The sequence below is a fragment of the Anabrus simplex genome, chromosome 3 (genome assembly GCF_040414725.1).
Source record: "Anabrus simplex isolate iqAnaSimp1 chromosome 3, ASM4041472v1, whole genome shotgun sequence".
Classification (NCBI taxonomy): domain Eukaryota; kingdom Metazoa; phylum Arthropoda; class Insecta; order Orthoptera; family Tettigoniidae; genus Anabrus; species Anabrus simplex.
Genome location: NC_090267.1, coordinates 326,951,809 through 326,969,481, shown reverse-complemented (window position 1 = coordinate 326,969,481; position 17,673 = coordinate 326,951,809). Strand labels below are relative to the sequence as shown.

At 38.4% G+C, this 17,673-nt stretch overlaps 1 protein-coding gene across 1 annotated transcript in view; it reads right to left on the bottom strand.

The window, feature by feature from the left end:
* Positions 1-4,907: 4,907 nt before the first annotated feature.
* Positions 4,908-17,673, bottom strand: part of Cog1 (conserved oligomeric Golgi complex subunit 1) — a 159,041-nt gene continuing 146,275 nt past the window's right edge. Inside the window, exon 17 of the mRNA XM_067143163.2 lies at positions 4,908-5,153. The gene's annotated coding sequence lies outside the window, so the exon portion shown is untranslated. The remainder of the gene's footprint in view (positions 5,154-17,673) is intronic.

The following is a 17,673-nucleotide window of genomic DNA, read 5'->3' as shown; positions in this document are numbered from 1 at the left end:
CAGAGTGCCATTAGTCTAGTGATGGTGTTTACCTTGTCAACAGTGTAAGGGTTTAATTTTTCTGTGCTGTGCTGTGCCATGGTGTGTTGTGCTGTCGCCGGCTGCTCTAACCACGATAGACACCAGAAGGATTTAGACATTAAATTTCATCGTTTTCCAAAGAACAGTAACATTAAATTAAAGCGGATTAATGCTTGTAAACGGGCTGACTCATTTACTATTGAGAATGCTCGTGTGTGCCCTGTACATTTCGACAACTCGGACTACAGAAGGGACTTGAAGGGCGAGTTGTTAAACCTTCCAATTAGACGTGATTTAAGGCCTGACGCAGTACTACATTTAAATTTGCCACTGAGTAGTAATGATTTAGCGAGTGAGTTCTGTAATGATCGTGAAATAAGGGCACAAAAGTGAAATCATCATAAGGAGATACGGCAAATTTTACAATCGCAGGTGCCAACTGAAGCAGAAAATATTAATAATGCAATTTTGAGGAAGGAATTAGATGACTAAGTAAACATCAGTGTTTCTGTTATGAGAAAATTGGTGAAGTGACTGCAGAATTGGAGTTAATTAGACTAGAAAATTGTGACTTAAAACTGCAAAATAAGGACCTTCAGGACCGTCTTAGTGCAACTAATACAGAGATAATAAAATTAAAAAATAATGTTCAAGTTTTTGAGCGTACTTTTTCTAAAAGTCAACAGCAAGCTGTAGTAAGAGGCAGATGCTCAAGCTGATCATCTGAGGACATTGCTAAGGCAGTAACCTTACGGTCTATATCATATAAAGCATAAACAAACTTAGGCACATGAATTCTTACAAGAGGTGTAAACAAACTCCTAATGAAAAAGGGAAAAATGTGAAAAGGAAAAAAAAAAGAAAGTTGTTGGATAGACTGATTTAAAAGTAATGTAAAACAACCAAATAACATCTAGATGTAAATAGTTTGTGTAGTACCTATATACTGTATATTGTAAATGTATGTATGGAGTTTTACCTCCATAATAATAATAATTAAGACCGGGCAAGTTGGCCGTGAGGTTAGGGGCGCGTGGCTGTGAGCTTGCATCTGGGAGATAGTGGGTTCGAATCCCACTGTCGGAAGTTCTGAAGATGGATTTCCGCAGTTTCCCATTTTCACACCAGGCAAATGCTGGGGCTGTACCTACCTTAATTAAGGCCACGGCCGCTTCCTTCCAACTCCTAGACCTTTCCTATTCCATCGTCGTCATAAGACCTATCTGTGACGGTGCAATGTAAAGCCACTAGCAATAATAATTAGATGTATTTAAATATTGAACTTTTAATCGCATTTTCTGACTATGAGGGTTTTCTCCATAGCACAGGTCTATATGGCTTAAGCCTGTGGAAGCCTCTTCCCCCCCCCCCCCACAAAAAAAAATAGTGAACCCTGATATGGTGGAAGAGGTTGATGTTTCTTCAGGAGCTTTTTACCAACATTCCACTGGCAAATACACATTTATAAATAATTACTTATAGATACTACTTAACACCAACAATCCGCCAAAACAACGATAAAAAGCATCCCGTGCGATTGGTCATGTTTCTTTAATTTTTGTAACTAGTTTTAGAAATAAATCTATGTATAAAATCATTCTAAAATCACTGGATGGATAGAAAATATGAAAACCGAACCGTAAATACTTTATTTGTGAGGCGAAAGATAATTTAGTACTGAGAAAGCTACTGGAATAGTTCGTTAAGCACAGGGTTATTCTATTACTTGTAATGATCTGAAAATTACTCAAAACAATTATCTGCACACAACAACTGGCAATTATATTTAACAAAATTGAAAAATATTACGCAAGTGGTTAAATAAAAACAAGGAAATCATTAACAGAAATGCACAATTACAATGGGTCACGTTCACTGCAAGCCCAGCAGTGGCGACCAGATGACGTCATCAGCCAAAGCCAGCCTGCGCGTGATCCCTACCATCTAGTCTAGTAATCGTGAGTTTTGTGATACAGTAAAACCACCGTTATTACGTGATTCGCCAACTCGTAATTCATAAATGCCAACTCCTGTCGCGGCACAAAATATTCTTATACCCACTACTTTATGCAATTAACATTGATTCACACTTTAAACCTTTCAAATAGCATGGAAAAAATTATACTTCCGAATGTATCCAAGAAGGTGCATTTACATTATTCATTTTTTTTTTTTTTTTTTTTTTTTTTTTTTTTTGCTATTTGCTTTACGTCGCACTGACACAGATATGTCTTATGGCGACGATGGGATAGGAAAGGCCTAGGAATGGGAAGGAAGTGGCCGTGGCCTTAATTAAGGTACAGCCCCAGCATTTGCCTGGTGTGAAAATGGGGAAACCACGGAAAACCATCTCAGGGCTGCCGACAGTGGGGTTCGAACCCACTATCTCCCGATTACTGGATACTGGCCGCACTTATGTGACTGCAGCTATCGAGCTCGGTTTACATTATTCAAATAATGCACTTGGATAACTCGCTGACAAACATAACCTCACGCAATGAAAGAAAAAAGGCTTTCGCTTCCGTCTGCATTGTAATACAGTACAGTGACCCCATGTCCTTTAAAAGCATAAGTCTGTCTGCGCTCAGCAGTAAAAAAATAGATAAAAAATAAATGTAGTTTCATCGGAATTGACAGTATTGTTCGGTACGTACGAATTTATTATAATTATGAGCCTTGCTTTTTTGGCCTACTATCAGCATCACCAGTCTTCGCGGATTCTGCTTCTCCGCACACTGCCTGCTACACGATGATGTGACGTTCCTTAAAACACCGAATACCAAAGAATATACGATTTCACTCGAACTTAGCAACTATGAAACACACTATAGACAGACCGAAGTGAGAGAAGTGCGGAAAGCTACCCCTGAACGTTCCGGAAGATGCGTTCTATCGTGACGCGTAGAAATTTTGAATTTAATATTTTCTGTAAAATACTATTTTTTAAAAATGTAAAGGCAGTTTATAATTAAAAGTCTGAATAGTTTTCCATTTAAATATGACAGATGGGGACAGTTTTATTCAATTTGCAGTTACACGAAGCACAACTGTACACCCAGCATCAAAAACTAGGTGAGCCAGGAGCATGTTGGCAACCTTGACACAAATAAAATCCGCACTCCAATTTCGTGCCTCAATTTTTTTTTTTTTTTTTTTTTTTTTTTTTTTTTTTTTTTTTTTTTTTGCTGGCGGGACCTAGTGTTTACACTGCACTAAGTCTTCTGGTATGTGCTAGAGCAATTTTGTTACTTTCATTGATCTGTCTCTGTCTTATCTTTGGCTTTGACAATATGAAAGTGACTGAGGTATGAGCGATGCTAGTAATGCCATTCCTTACGCAGCCAGTCCCTGCTATGACTGGTGTGAAACTGTTGCTCATAGGGTCGGTTGGTGCATGCATTTCAGTGGGCTTGGCAGACTGATATGTGATAGCAACTTCTGGCTCGGTGAGGAAAGCAACGGAAAACTACCTCACTCCTCATTTCCCTAGTACGCCTCTTCAGGGATGCCTAGGCCATCTATGACAGCTCATGGCAGAACTGTTGAGGATCCAACCAGCCTTCGGGCTGATGACTAAACATACAAGGGGTTATTCACATAAATACGGTATTTAGGCACTGTTCTATGTCATCAGGAAGGACTGCTTATGTGGATATTTTATACGTAGGGGTGGACAAGAACAGAATGGTTGGGGGTTTGAATCCGCTTGACTGAGCAACAGCCTGTTAGTGCAGTAAGTGTTCAAATAGATGGCCTTCTGCAGTAAAGTACATTTCAGCACGCCACTGAACTAACATTGGACTCTCTGTATCGTTGTACATATTATGGATTCACAGGCTTCCGTAATAATGTTTCAGGATCTTTTGGCTGTTGAACGAACACTACATCCTTCGAATAGCTCCTTAAGAAGTCCAGTGGAGTCAAATCAGGCAGTCTAGCAGGCCAGATCACAGGTCCTCCTCTTCCTATCCATCGATGTAGCATTCAGGTGGTTGTGAACCTCTGCTGACATGTGAGAGGGAGCTCTGTTGCATTGATACCACATGGTTACATGCTCAACCAGGGGCACATCCTCTTGTAGCAATGTTGAAGAAACTGTAGGTACCAGGCTACTGCAAATAATCCTAAAAGAAATATGGTCCATTTAGGTGATAACCCACATCAGACATTTACTCCCCATCGTGGCTCAAATTCTGCCTGTCTTACCCAGTGGGGATTTTCAACACTCTGGTTGTGCATGTTATGACGATTCACAGAGCCATTATTATGAAATTGTGACTCGTCTGAATATAAAATGTGCGATAACAACACGTGATCATTTGCCACTTGTGTCAGTATCCACACACAGAAATCAACATGAGATTTGAAATCTCGTACGTGGAGGTCTTGATGTAGATACAGGTGATATGGACGAAACAAACTGGCATGCAAGATCCGTGCAACAGATGACTGGCTGATGTTTTGCCTGTTGTGCTACTACCCAGGTATTCCTGTGAGGATTCTCCCGGAAAGTGTCCAATACCATCTCAGCAGTATCAGCAGACGTAACTAGTGCCTCTCTAAGAGGAACTGTTCGGGGAAAGTGACAAAGTTATACGGAAACGTTGCTCCATTATTATTCTTCTACTTCTTCTTCTATGACCATATAGGATTACTTTAGTCAGTCCATTGCCAAAATTTCTCCAAAGGAACTGTTCATGCCTTGTGGTCCTCCCAGTACTCTTTCGTATGTTCCAATCTTTGTACCCTTTCTGGTGTTGCAAATATGTGTGTTGTTTCTTTCTTACGAGTGTGAAGTGGATGTTAGTGTCCTGGATTTTTTGTTTAATTTTATCTTATCTGTGGTGTTAAATATGGGCTATTATAAACTAAACTAAAGAAATAAGTACTGTAAGTAAATAACAAGACATTTTATTAAACAAGTAATAATTATAAATATTTGTTTTTTTTGTTTGTTTTTTTTTACAAAATATATATATAGGTCTACAGTACAGATCATTTTTACACACACTGTTTAACAGAGAGTAATTGAAAAGAAGAAACCGTAGCTGTACATCACACACATCACATTATGTTAATACTCTACCGAAGGGTGATAGATCCCAGATGATTTTTACATTATTTTGTGAAACCTAGAAAAAAAATCATCACAAAAAATTTAAAATTACTAAATATGAACACTACTCACAACTATTTTTGAACATTTTAAACAATAAACCACAAGTAGCATCAAAATTCTAGCTGATGACAAAAATTTAATCAAATACAAGTAGGCCTACCTCTCAGTCATTTTTAAATACAGAAATTGGGAATATTTAGATTACTCATTTTGAATAATAAGGAGTGGTGATCAGGAGGATTTTCATATAATTACATCTCATCACATTACAAGAAATTTTCACTTACAGAAAGAACTGAAGTCTATGAGGCTTATTTTATTACAATAGAAGTTTTAGTAATCAGTGAAAGAAGTCACATAAGAATGTGTATGTCTAGGAGGTATGTTCGCACAGACATAGGCCATTGGCACTGAAATAGTTTTAGTATGATATTCTGTTATGAAAGATATCAACATAACAAAATTATCTTTCAAGAAGTGGTGTTCGTAATTCCTTGTACTACAAACCAGTGTCTGAACTTCAAATCAGCTGCATCACTTGAAGCCATAACTGGGCATGCATGCCTGATAAAATGACCATAAGTTTTTAACTGTGTCTTATTTAAATTTAATTTAACTTTAATTTGTTCTGTGCCTACCTAAAAGAATGTACATGGAAGCAAAACTGAAATAATATGGGTGAGGGTCAGCAACTGGCTCATCAATAGCCCTAGTTGAGGCATACGATGGGGAAGTTGGTCTGGTCCCTTTAAAAATTATGAAAGCGGCTAACAATGGCGAGGACCCAGAATGATCTGGAAGTAGAAAGTGCACAATACCTTTTCTAGAATTTTCTGCTGGTCTGTTTAAAGACCCATACTGAGGAGCGATGCTATTTAAATCAGACTGTGTAGTACTATGTGTAATTCAGTGCAGCATGTGAGTTGAGTTCTTTGGTTTAGTAAGTACTGGTTCACTGAAACAGTATGTCAGGGAAATGGCAAGTCGCTCAAACTGAAAGTGAACTGTTCTGGGGAAAACAACATGCTGTGACAGGCTCTGTCAGAGAGCAGGAGTTCGATGGACCGGAGTGTTGTATGGTCGGCCAAATTAATGAAAACGTGATTTGTGCCTCATCTGTTACATGAACTTTTGCAGGCTTCCTTGTGGTAGACTCAAAAATAGTCACTTATTCGAACGTCACTTTTTACTAACTGCAGCAACAATACAAAAAGAAATGCATTTCATTTTTAGTGACTACAGCTGACAGGAGCTTAACAATAACAGTAAGATTGAAAGATTCAGTCCGATAATTGCAGTTTTCACAACGCAAGTGGTTCAGAGTGAAACTTGACAAGCAAAGATAATCAGTTCTACTGGAAAATGAAAAGACAAAATGTAAATTAGCTGGCTATTTTCAATAAATTTCATAACACAGGAAACTTGGATTCTAATTTGAAAGAAAACGTGCCAGTCTGGAAAGAAAGTTATCGCGACTCTGATAATGCCTTGGATACTTCTTCATTCTCCTGAAATGTTCAGTATTATCCAGAAAGAGTATAATGGGACAATTACAGTGTTTGCTGCAGGTAAAGTCAATTGCATAAATACTGGCTATCCATCTGTATGGACCGAAATACAGTGGCCAGACAAAACATGTACGATGAACACAAAATATGATCACTCTGTATGTATAGTAATCGCCGCGTAAGGAAATACCCCAGAAAGTAAATATCGCCGCCCGATGCTCTTCTTTTCTCTTTTTTGTAATGGCTGATCACTGCTGCCAACCTGCCTGGTTACATATTAAAATCACCAGACATAACCATAACAAACTAACCTCAATGTAAACACCGATAATGAATGTGTCCCTACCCTAGTAAATGCTAAAAGTTAAGATGAAATAAATCAAGATATTCATAATTAAGTCGGTTTCCACGCTCAATGAGGAATTAAGGAAATAAACACACTTTCTCACTCAAATTAATGTTACATGTATCTGTCTTTATTTTGATATACAGTAGGCGTACTAACCATATTCTTGAAAAGAGGGGCGTGTTAAACGATACAATTTATTTAATAAATCTTTGCAGTGTGATTTTCGAAAGTTCCAGACATCCAATGACTTCCCTTTCTTTTGCGCGAACATTTCCTTCTCTCTTCAATACCGGTAACCAGTAAGGAGAGAGATTACTGGGCATATTTTCAGCCTGCAGGCTGGTTATATCTTCAAGCTTACCAGGAAACATATAGGAATACTAATGTGCCAAGCTCCGTGAACGGAAATTAGGTCAGCTTTCAAGTTCACTGCGGATTTGAAAATAATAATGTAGTAAGTTCTACTGCCAAAAAATTTCGTCCCGCAAGTTATTTCATGTACCGGTAGATCTAGACATGACACTGGCGTATTTGAGCACTTTCAAATACCGCCGGACTCGAACCCACCATATAAGAACACTAATGTGCCAAGCTACGTGAACGGAAATTAGGTCAGCTTTCAAGCTCACTGCAGAATTGAATATTACTTCTACTATCTACTTCTATCGTTTTCATATACGCCGAGGTGCCAGTATTTCGTCCCGCAAGAGTTCTTTATGTACCGGTAGATCTAGACATGAGGCTGGCGCATTTGAGCACTTTCAAATACCGCCTAACTCGAATCCGCCAACCTGAGCTAGTCATACATTCTCTCCTTCACTTGCTTAAATTAATTTAAAAAATCCTGCCTTTATTCTGATGTACGCATTACTATAACTGCATTCTTAAAGGAAGGGGGGTCGTCGCCATAAGACCTAGCTGTGTCGGAGCGACGTAAAGCAAAAAAAAAAAAAAGGAAGGGGGGAGGGAATATAGATTGTATAATTCATTGCGATTTCTGCAAGTTCAAGGACTTACCACATAAGACATATCTGTCCTTCCTTTTAATAATAATGCTAACAGCTTTACATCCCACTAAGTACTTTTACGGCAATTTGGCATTTGGCATTTGAAAAATATTTTCAGCTTACAAGTTGGTGTATCTCAAGCTTACAACATTACAGAAACCAATGTACAGGAGCACTATGAGTCAAACAACATTACCAGATTTTTACATATACATTGCCTTAAATCACATGAAGACAGGTTGTGAGGCAAGAATGGGATAGGAAAGAGGGCTAAGATTTCAAACGTTTAAAATGTACATAAGCGTACAGACACAGCACTAGCCTGAAATGAAAATGACGGGCGAAAAAAAAACTTCAGACCTGCCGAGTGCGGGGTTCAAATTCATCACCATCTCCTGATACCAAGCTCACAGCAATGTGATCAAACTGCACAGCCAGTTCACTCAGTTTCCTATGACGCGTAATAGGCCTACCACATGGGCGACCCACTTACCTGTATATGGATCTTCAGTTCTTCAATTATACATGTATGCAAAAACATTATGCACCTTAGTAAAAGGTACTTCCCTAGTTGGTTCTCTGATTGGTGCACGTATAACAAATATGTTTGGGAAGAAATAGTTTTATTTTATATTTATTTATATCATAAAGAAGTAATGTTGTCATAGCAAAAAGAATATGCAACGAAAAAATGAATCCAAAGAGATAAACATTATTTACTGTATTAAATATTAGTTTATTTACATGTTAAGCGATATGTAGCAGTAATAATAATAATAACAACAAACATGTGCAATATGGAAAAAGGAAATAAATACAAGTAAATATAATTTACAACATTTAGAGCCATTCCATGGTCACTGAATTACAAAGCAGGGGTATGAATAAACATGAATACTAATATTTAAAAAGCAAAAAGCAAAGTCATCTCCGTACAAACCATGAAAGCCATTGGAAGGGTGGAAGGTGAAGGCTTCCACTATCCATAACGTTGGCACTTGGTGGAGTGGAGTGGTTAGCTCTACGCATGCCGCCCTTGCCCCCCAGTAGTTAACCTGGTACTCGTTTATCATACGCAAAACATTCCTTCCAAATTACGTTAAACCCCTGTCACTCATTATTATTATTATTAAATTGCAAATGGGAAATATCCCGGTGGCAACGGTCACTTACAGTAATGTAATAATAAAGTAAAGTTAACATAATTACCCAACAACAACAAACAAAAAAACAAACAAACAAGCAAAGAACAAGAGTACAAAAAGCAGATATATGGAAGGAAAATATTGCAAGCATTACTGCTAGTTTAATATTCTAAATCGAGCAACATCATATACAAATTCTCACACAACTTAAGTATTTATAGTGCTTAACAATATGGCTTACAATATTATAGGTTGACCTTACTACTAGCTTACCATTATAAGTGATAATAAAGTGAAGTTAAACCGTAATTACCCTACAACAACAACATTACAACAAGCAAGAAATACTAGTAATTTAACTTTCTAAATCCAGTGTCATTATATACATATTCGCACACAACTTAAGTATTTCCAGTACTTAACACTACAAATTACAATACTACAGACTGAACTTGCTACTAGCTTAACACTACAAGTGATGATAAAGTTAAAACCTACTACCCAACAACTACAACAACTCAAGTATCGGTACAAAAAGGAATTCCATAAAAAATATTACAAGAAATACTACTAGTCGTTTTAAATCCAGCATCATGTACAGTTTCACACACAATTTAATTATTTCCACTATGGCTTACAAAACTATAGATTGAGCTTACTACTAGCTTAACGTTACAAGTGATAAAAAATAAAGTTAAAAACATTGTTAATTAACCAAGAACAACAACAATTACAAAAACATGAGTACAGCAAGCAATTTCCTGGAAAGAGAATACCACAAGTAAAAACCTCCCAGTTTCACAATCGAATCCAAGCAGAAAATCACAAATTCAGTGCCCATAATTTACAACTTTTACTTTTCACTTTACACAAACACTAATGGTCTTCTTAAATGACTTGATACCAGAAGGGAATCTATCAAAGACTGCTGCAGGTAATTTATTCCAATCCCTTACGATCCTGTTGACGAAGGAAAACTTGCCCACATCCGCATGCTGGTTTTTATGCTTATGATAATTTCTCGATAAGTATGAGGGAGGTTCCAAATTATTCCTAATACAACTCCAAGCAGCCCTTTCCGTATAGCTCTTATAAAGACCACACAGGCGAGCTCTAGTTCTTCTAGATTCAAGACTTTCCCAGTTAATGGTATTCCTCCTATTCCCAGTTACGAAACGCATCGCTCTTCTTTGAACTTTCTCTAGGGAATTTATTAAACCCATCCTGTACGCATCCCAGCATGCAGATCCATATTCGAGAATGGGCCTTACGAAGCATTTATAAGGTTTATTTAAACCTACTAAGGTGGTGAACACATAAATAAGAATTCCAATGAAAGTATTTTCCTTCTGGACCTTCATGTCAGATTTTTTTAAACAAATTTTTTTCACTATAATATGATTTATCCATAGAGCGAAACCGCTATGCAGTGTGCGTCTCACAGCTATCGAGATGGAATTGGTAATGTACTATGTATCTGTAGAGCCTATATACAAGACTTTTTACAATTACCTCTAAAGTGACATTTCAGCTGTGTGACAACGCTAAAAAGACTATGGACTTTGAGATTGGCATTCCTGAAGAGGGTTTTCTGCACTTTCCCATTTTCACACATTGATTCAAGAGTCTGTATTGGCTTGTGACAAAACCACAGTATTCTTCCGAAAACCACTGATAGGGACAGGTTTGGTTGTGATCCACCGAAAACAAATTATAATGACCGGTTAGGTTGTGATCCACCGAAAACCACTGATTGTCACAGGGTTAGGTTAGGTTCGACAGGAATTGTACTCGAGCGACTGTTGTCATTGAAAGCACTGCCGTGATGACTGAAGGCAATAAACATAAAACTGAATCCATTGATCTACAAAGTTTTCATTCAGTAGATACGCTAGGAACTGGCGAACCAACACCGTACCGGTACATACAAAGTTTACAGGAATCAACAAAACAGGATATTAATTCGTGGTACTCACTGTTCTTTAAAGAGAAGAAATATCCAGTCAACAATAGCTGCAGTGAACGTGGTTTTTCACTATTACTGTCCGGCCCCATGGCTAAATGATTAGCGTGCTGGCTTTTGGTCACAGGATGCGGGTTCGATTCCCGACAGGGTCACGAATTTGAACCACCGTTGGTTAATATCTCTGGCACGGGGGCTGGGTGTATGTCGTCTTCATCAACATTTCACTATTATTGTGTAAAATAGAAACTTACTAGTTTTGACAAGTACAGTATGTTCAACAGCGACTCATGAATGATGACGGGCGGGATGTCCAACCTCACTAATCTATGTTGACGATGTATTTCATGGTAAAGACAGCTGCCTCTGTGGATCAGTGGTAGAGTGACGGCCTCCGGATCCCAAGATAACGGGTTCAAACCCGGCAGAGGTAGTCGGATTTTTGAAGGGCGGAAAAAAGTCCATTCGACACTCCATGCCGTACGATATCGGCATGTAAAAGATCTCTGGCGACACATTTGGTGTTTACCTGACAAAATTAATTAAATCTCAGCCAGAGACGCCCAAGAGAGTTTCGGTATACTCGGTCTGCCATCTAGTGGGCCTAGAATAAAACGGAACGTCACAATTGACGAGCAGACAGCCAGATGGCGTCAACTTGAAATGTCTACACACGGTAACTGAGGCCATACGATTATTATTATTATTATTATTATTATTATTATTATTATTATTATTATTATTATGGTAAAGACGAATTACTTTGCAATGCTATCTGTCTTAATGGTAATGTACTATGTACCTGTACTAATGTTGGCTACTGAGTGCATGATTCGAAGCAGTGTATCGATTCATTCAAGTGTCCGAGTGAATCGATTCACAGGAACGGCAAGCTCACGGCACACAAATCATGCACAATCACGGCTCAGTGAGCCACATGACACACACGGCTCCTTATCGGCATAATGGACACTGGCGGGGAGCCGAGCTTCCGTTGCAGCGAGACACAGTGAATCATGGCACACTGAAAGAATCGTGCATAGTCACGGATCAGTGAGACACAACACACACACACGGCTCATTATCGGTACACTGGACATTGGCGGGAAGCCAAACTTCCTCTGAAGCAATACATACAGAGTCATGGTACACTGGAAAAATCATATGCTACAATGGACTCTCGAGCTCAGCTCATTTGAAAATAATACCCACTCGCATTCACTGTCCTCTTCTTACAGGGAGTTTTAAATAATAGATGGATTTATTTGCAGTGTTAAAAAGATAGTCAGAACATAATTCCAAAGTACCTAGCTTGTAAGTAGGTAGGCAATTAGGTTATTCTAATTACCGTATTAGTTTAATCAATCAGTATTTTTATAACTAGTTGACGTTCGACAATTACTTAAACTCAGCTCTCTAGCCTCCACGCCTGTCTGAATGGCTCAGACGGATGAGACGCTGGCCTTCTGAACCCAACTTGGCAGGGCCGAGCTCAGTGCGATGGCATTTGAAGGTGCTCAGCCTCGTGTCAGTAGATTTACTGGCACATAAGAGCTCCTGCAGGACTAAATTCCAGCACGTTGACATCTCAAAAAAACCATAAAAGTTGTTAGTGGGACATAAAGCCAATAACATTATTATTTAGCCTACCCTATGACTATGAGTTATGCTCATGACCACTCGAAATTGTCTCAGTTTGTATGTCGCATCATTGCACAATGCTTCAATAATCAAATCACCAGGTTACCGGTATACGTGGACAGTGAGTATGTAAGTAGACTGATGCAATAGCTTAAATAAATTATGTTTAATCAGAAAACCAGTGGGCTACTGTCCATCTCGCGTAGCCTATACAAAATATGACGATTTAAAAAAAGCCTCTGCCGATAGAAAAAGACATTTTCAAAGATGACCCAGTTAGTTGGCCGACTCGACAATCTTCTTCTCAGTGTGTTTCACTTCATTTCTCCACATCTCTGCTGTCACCTGTAGAATATATTGAAGTATCACAACTTGACAAGTATATTATAAACTCCACTTGCCTATATCCAATAAATAACATTTCCACTTGGCCTACCTGATCAAGAGATTCTTTCCACACAGCTGTAGCTCTGTCCAATCCATGACCAGGTCTTGAAGCCACTGTTTTGTTATAATACTGTTTTGCCACAGACCATGCAAATTCGATGGCATTGAAAAATGAGTGGTATGGAGGAAATCGTAGGACAGTATGGCCTTCACTGTGCAGCATCTCGTCAACAATGTACCTGGTTTTAAAGAAACAGAGAAATATTATTATGCATACATGAAAGTCAACAACATGAATGTAAACAATATTATCTAAACTTATGTTTAGGTGCTTCTGTACCTCTTTAAGTGACTTTGATTCATATTACACAACCTTTGCAGCTCATCTTTTGTAGCATAATCTTGATTTCTCTTCAAGTTTGTAGCATCAAATCAGCACCTGTAAGAATTTTAAGTTTTAGTTTGAAGTTATTTCTTCTAAAAAAAAGTATTCCCTAAAAATATGAGATCCTCTTCAAGGATAGGCCTATTAATTGATAAAAAATGTGATTTCTGTTGAATGATACAAAAAGATGTCTGATTTTAAGTGAAACCAACTACTGTGTAGCAAAGTCACCTGATGATGAAGTCAATGAATTACTACTTACACTACTTTATCCTAACATCTCTCATGAATGTATTTCCATTAGTAGGCCTATATCTGGATTAGAAGTCCACGATCACTTGCATTAAAGATATAAGTATAAACACCCATTTCAATACCTTAGAACAAATGTAATTGCTGCGAACACTGAACCTATATCAGGCAGTAAGAAATAAGAAGCTTGGAAGGTGTTCAACAGTCAGGTATCAAGCACCGATTCAGGTGGAGATTGTCGAATGCAGAATAAACATAATAAATAGGCCTGCAATACAAGTAATTTACTGATAAAAATATCCAGTAATATTATATGAAAATACACTGGGGAAGTTTTGATTGAAGTACCTCTCTAAGGTTAATCATTGGCCTAAAGTGAATACCTGCAAGTCTTTTTAATAACCAAGAGATCCCTTGACAGTGGAGAAGTCAAAATCAAAAACCACGTACAGAACCCAATGAACGGTAAGTTATAATGCCACTACCGATCTCGTGCCAGTCAATTTCAATCAATCGGGCACCACTGACTTGCACTTAGATCAGTCGCCCAGGTGGAAGATGTAGTTTCAGGGATAGGCCTAGTATTTTCTTCAATAATTGCAAAGAATTTGGAAATTTATTGAACATCTCCCTTGGTAAATTACTCCAATCCCTAACTCCCTTCTTAAAAAAAACAAAAACAAATATTTGCCCCACTTTTCATCCTCAACTTTATAATTGTACTATGATCTTACCTACTTTTAAAATACCACTGAAACGTATTCGTCTACCAATGTCATTCCACACCACCTCTCTACCGACAGCTCGGAACACACCACTTAGTCCAGCCACTCGTCTCCTTTCACCCAAGTCTTCCCAGCCCAAACTCGACAAAATTTTCGTAACGCTACTCTTTTGTCAGAAATCACCCACAACAAATCGTGCTTCTTTCTTTTGAACTTTTCCAGTTCTCAAATCAAGTAATCCTAGTGAGGGTCTCATACACAGGAACTGTACTCAAGTTGGGGTTTTATCAGAGACTTACGTGCCCTCCCCCTTTACATCCGTACTACAAACCCTAAATACCCTCATAACTATGAAAAGAGAGATCACCTCACTATAATAAAATGAAGTAAAATAAAGTAAGAACATACCAGGTATAAAGCCATCTTTCTTTCCAGCATGAACAATAACCAGTCTTCCTCCCTAAGACACAGGTCGACGAATTACTCCTTGAACATCATGTCCAGATTTGTGTGGTTTATTCCAGGAGTATGTGGGCGACCCTGAAAGAGAAATGCACATTTGAAACCAAAGACACCTGATGAAGATAAATTATTCTAAGATTTTTAAATAAAATATAACATATATATTCACCACTACCCTGTAAGAATACACACACAGAAATATATTACATACACATACACCGTACGTCAACAGGAATACACAAAGGTTAAGTCTACAAACCGTATCGAAGTCGACACAAGACATGGTATAGGCCTACATGATTAGGTTAGGTTAGGTTCAGAATGAAATACTGCTCCATTTGAACTGATTGTCATTATGTCAGAAACTTATCATAGAAACAAGATAAAAACGAACACTTACCCCAGTTAATAATGAAACTCTTGCCATTAGCTTCGTATCACTGCGACTGATACCTTCTTCGTCGTAGTTCGTGTTTCAATTGCTCGTAGCAATGTACAAGCATTTCTTGACCTGATGTTTGTAAAGGACGTAACCTTGCTTTCCTTTTCGGAGGAGTTCTTGCAGATTTTTCTTCCTTATTCCTTCTTAGACATCCCAATCGAATTCTGTTCGTATAAGTATGGGACGAAATAGGAACGTAATTAATAAAATGTTGTGCTCATCATTTCACACAAACTATGTTATTAAATGCATTATCCGAACATGCCACAATTCTACTTACCTGGTATTAGCCAAATAGATTTACAATCCCACAGAAAAAGAAAATATTCTTTAAATATTCTCGCAAATGTATCATTAGTGACTTTAATACCAATGCGGTGGCAACACGCAATTCACGCTAGAACAGTGATTGAACGTTGCCAACGTGCCAGATTAACGGTAAATGTAAGACGTCGTATCGGCAAGTAGGGTCCCTAAACTGTATGGTTACCGACACTGAAAAAGACCCCAACAGCAAGAAAAGTTACTATAAATCAATACTTTAATATTACAGGGGAGAAAGGGTAAGGTTGCACCCTTAGGGTACGTCCTTACACGGGGACGACTATAGCTACTGTTACCCTGTGAGTTATTCAAGACTTGAAACACATTGCAGATCACTGAGTAACAAATGGGTACACTGTCGAGTTCTCTTTAACCTAGTGAGGGTCATACATTGCATCTTGTGGGTAAGTGGCTCTGTGATTACAACACAATCTATTGCATTTTAGAAGTGAAGCTTCCACAGCGTGTAGAATTATTTAATTCTTTTTCCCAGTTGAATCGTGTTGTTGTTTTCTGTACATTCTGTACAGTTTGTTAAGTTTTGAATACACTGCAGTATTCTTTGTCAAGACACGGAATATAATTTGACAAGATCAAGATCCTAGCAGCTATCCCTTGGAATCTAAGAAGGAAAATCCATGAGGCTATCGAAATCAAGAAACACCCGAAGCATATGAATTTAGAAGAAGGATATAAAATCAGCAATTCTTCGATGCCTATCATACATAGATTTTTTTTTTTTTTGCTAGGGGTTTTACGTCACACCGACACAGATAGGTCTTATGGTGACGATGGGATAGGAAAAGCCTAGGAGTTGGAAGGAAGCGGCCGTGGCCTTAATTAAGGTACAGCCCCAGCATTTGCCTGGTGTGAAAATGGGAAACCACGGAAAACCATCTTCAGGGCTGCCGATAGTGGGATTCGAACCTACTATCTCCCAGATGCAAGCTCACAGCCACGCGCCTCTACGCGCACGGCCAACTCGCCCGGTCATACATAGATTAAGAGATACAGACCTCAACCTAAACATGCAGGACGAACCTCTAATTACATAACAGCGTGGGCAAGTCCCACTACCTGGCTGCGACACATACATTCCAGAATTCTCACGAACAGCCAGGGGGCTTACGTCAGTCAGAAAGGGTAGGATATACAAGGCCAAGGTCAGGAACCACTCTCGTAGTGTTACTGCTGCCTGAGAGACTGATTAACTCGGATCGAGTAGGGGTATTTCAGTCGCCTTGGCAAAGAACACTGCAATGTATTCGAAACGTCGGTAAACTGTACAGAATGTACAGAAAACAACAACACGATTCAACCTGGAAAAAGAATTAATCAATCTATTGAATGTTGAACTTCTGAGTGCCTTATCGTTGCTTTTCTCTGTCTTTGAGCAACAATTTAAAAACATACAGTACAGTATCTACCATCTATTGGCTATGTTATTGAAGTTTGTGCTTATTCATATTCTCATGGGAAGTGTTGTAAACTTAATTTTTGTACAAGAATGTCTACTGCTTGTTTGGTAATCAACTACTGTGCTGAAGTAGTCCTAGATAGTGAGAACATGTTCAAAATTTTGATGAACAATGGAAGTGAGGGTTCTGATTTTATTCATACAGCTGAAGAAGTTGATGACTAATTCCTTCCTGAAAATTACATAGTGGAGGGTGAAGGAATACGTGATAGTCGCCAAGAAGAACTGCATTTGCATAACAGAGGTTGGATATTTTCTTACCACGAACAGGAAACCTGCCATCCCATTCCTCAAATATAGCTCTCATTATGTACTCGCCTTAGATATGGAAGAGCACGGGTGAAAGTATACAGCCCTGCTGGACACCTTTCTGGATCTTGAAATTCCCAGACAGTTTGCCATTTATTTTATCCAAAGCTGAGTTGGCTTCGTACAAATTCCTTATCATCCAAACCAGATAAACAGA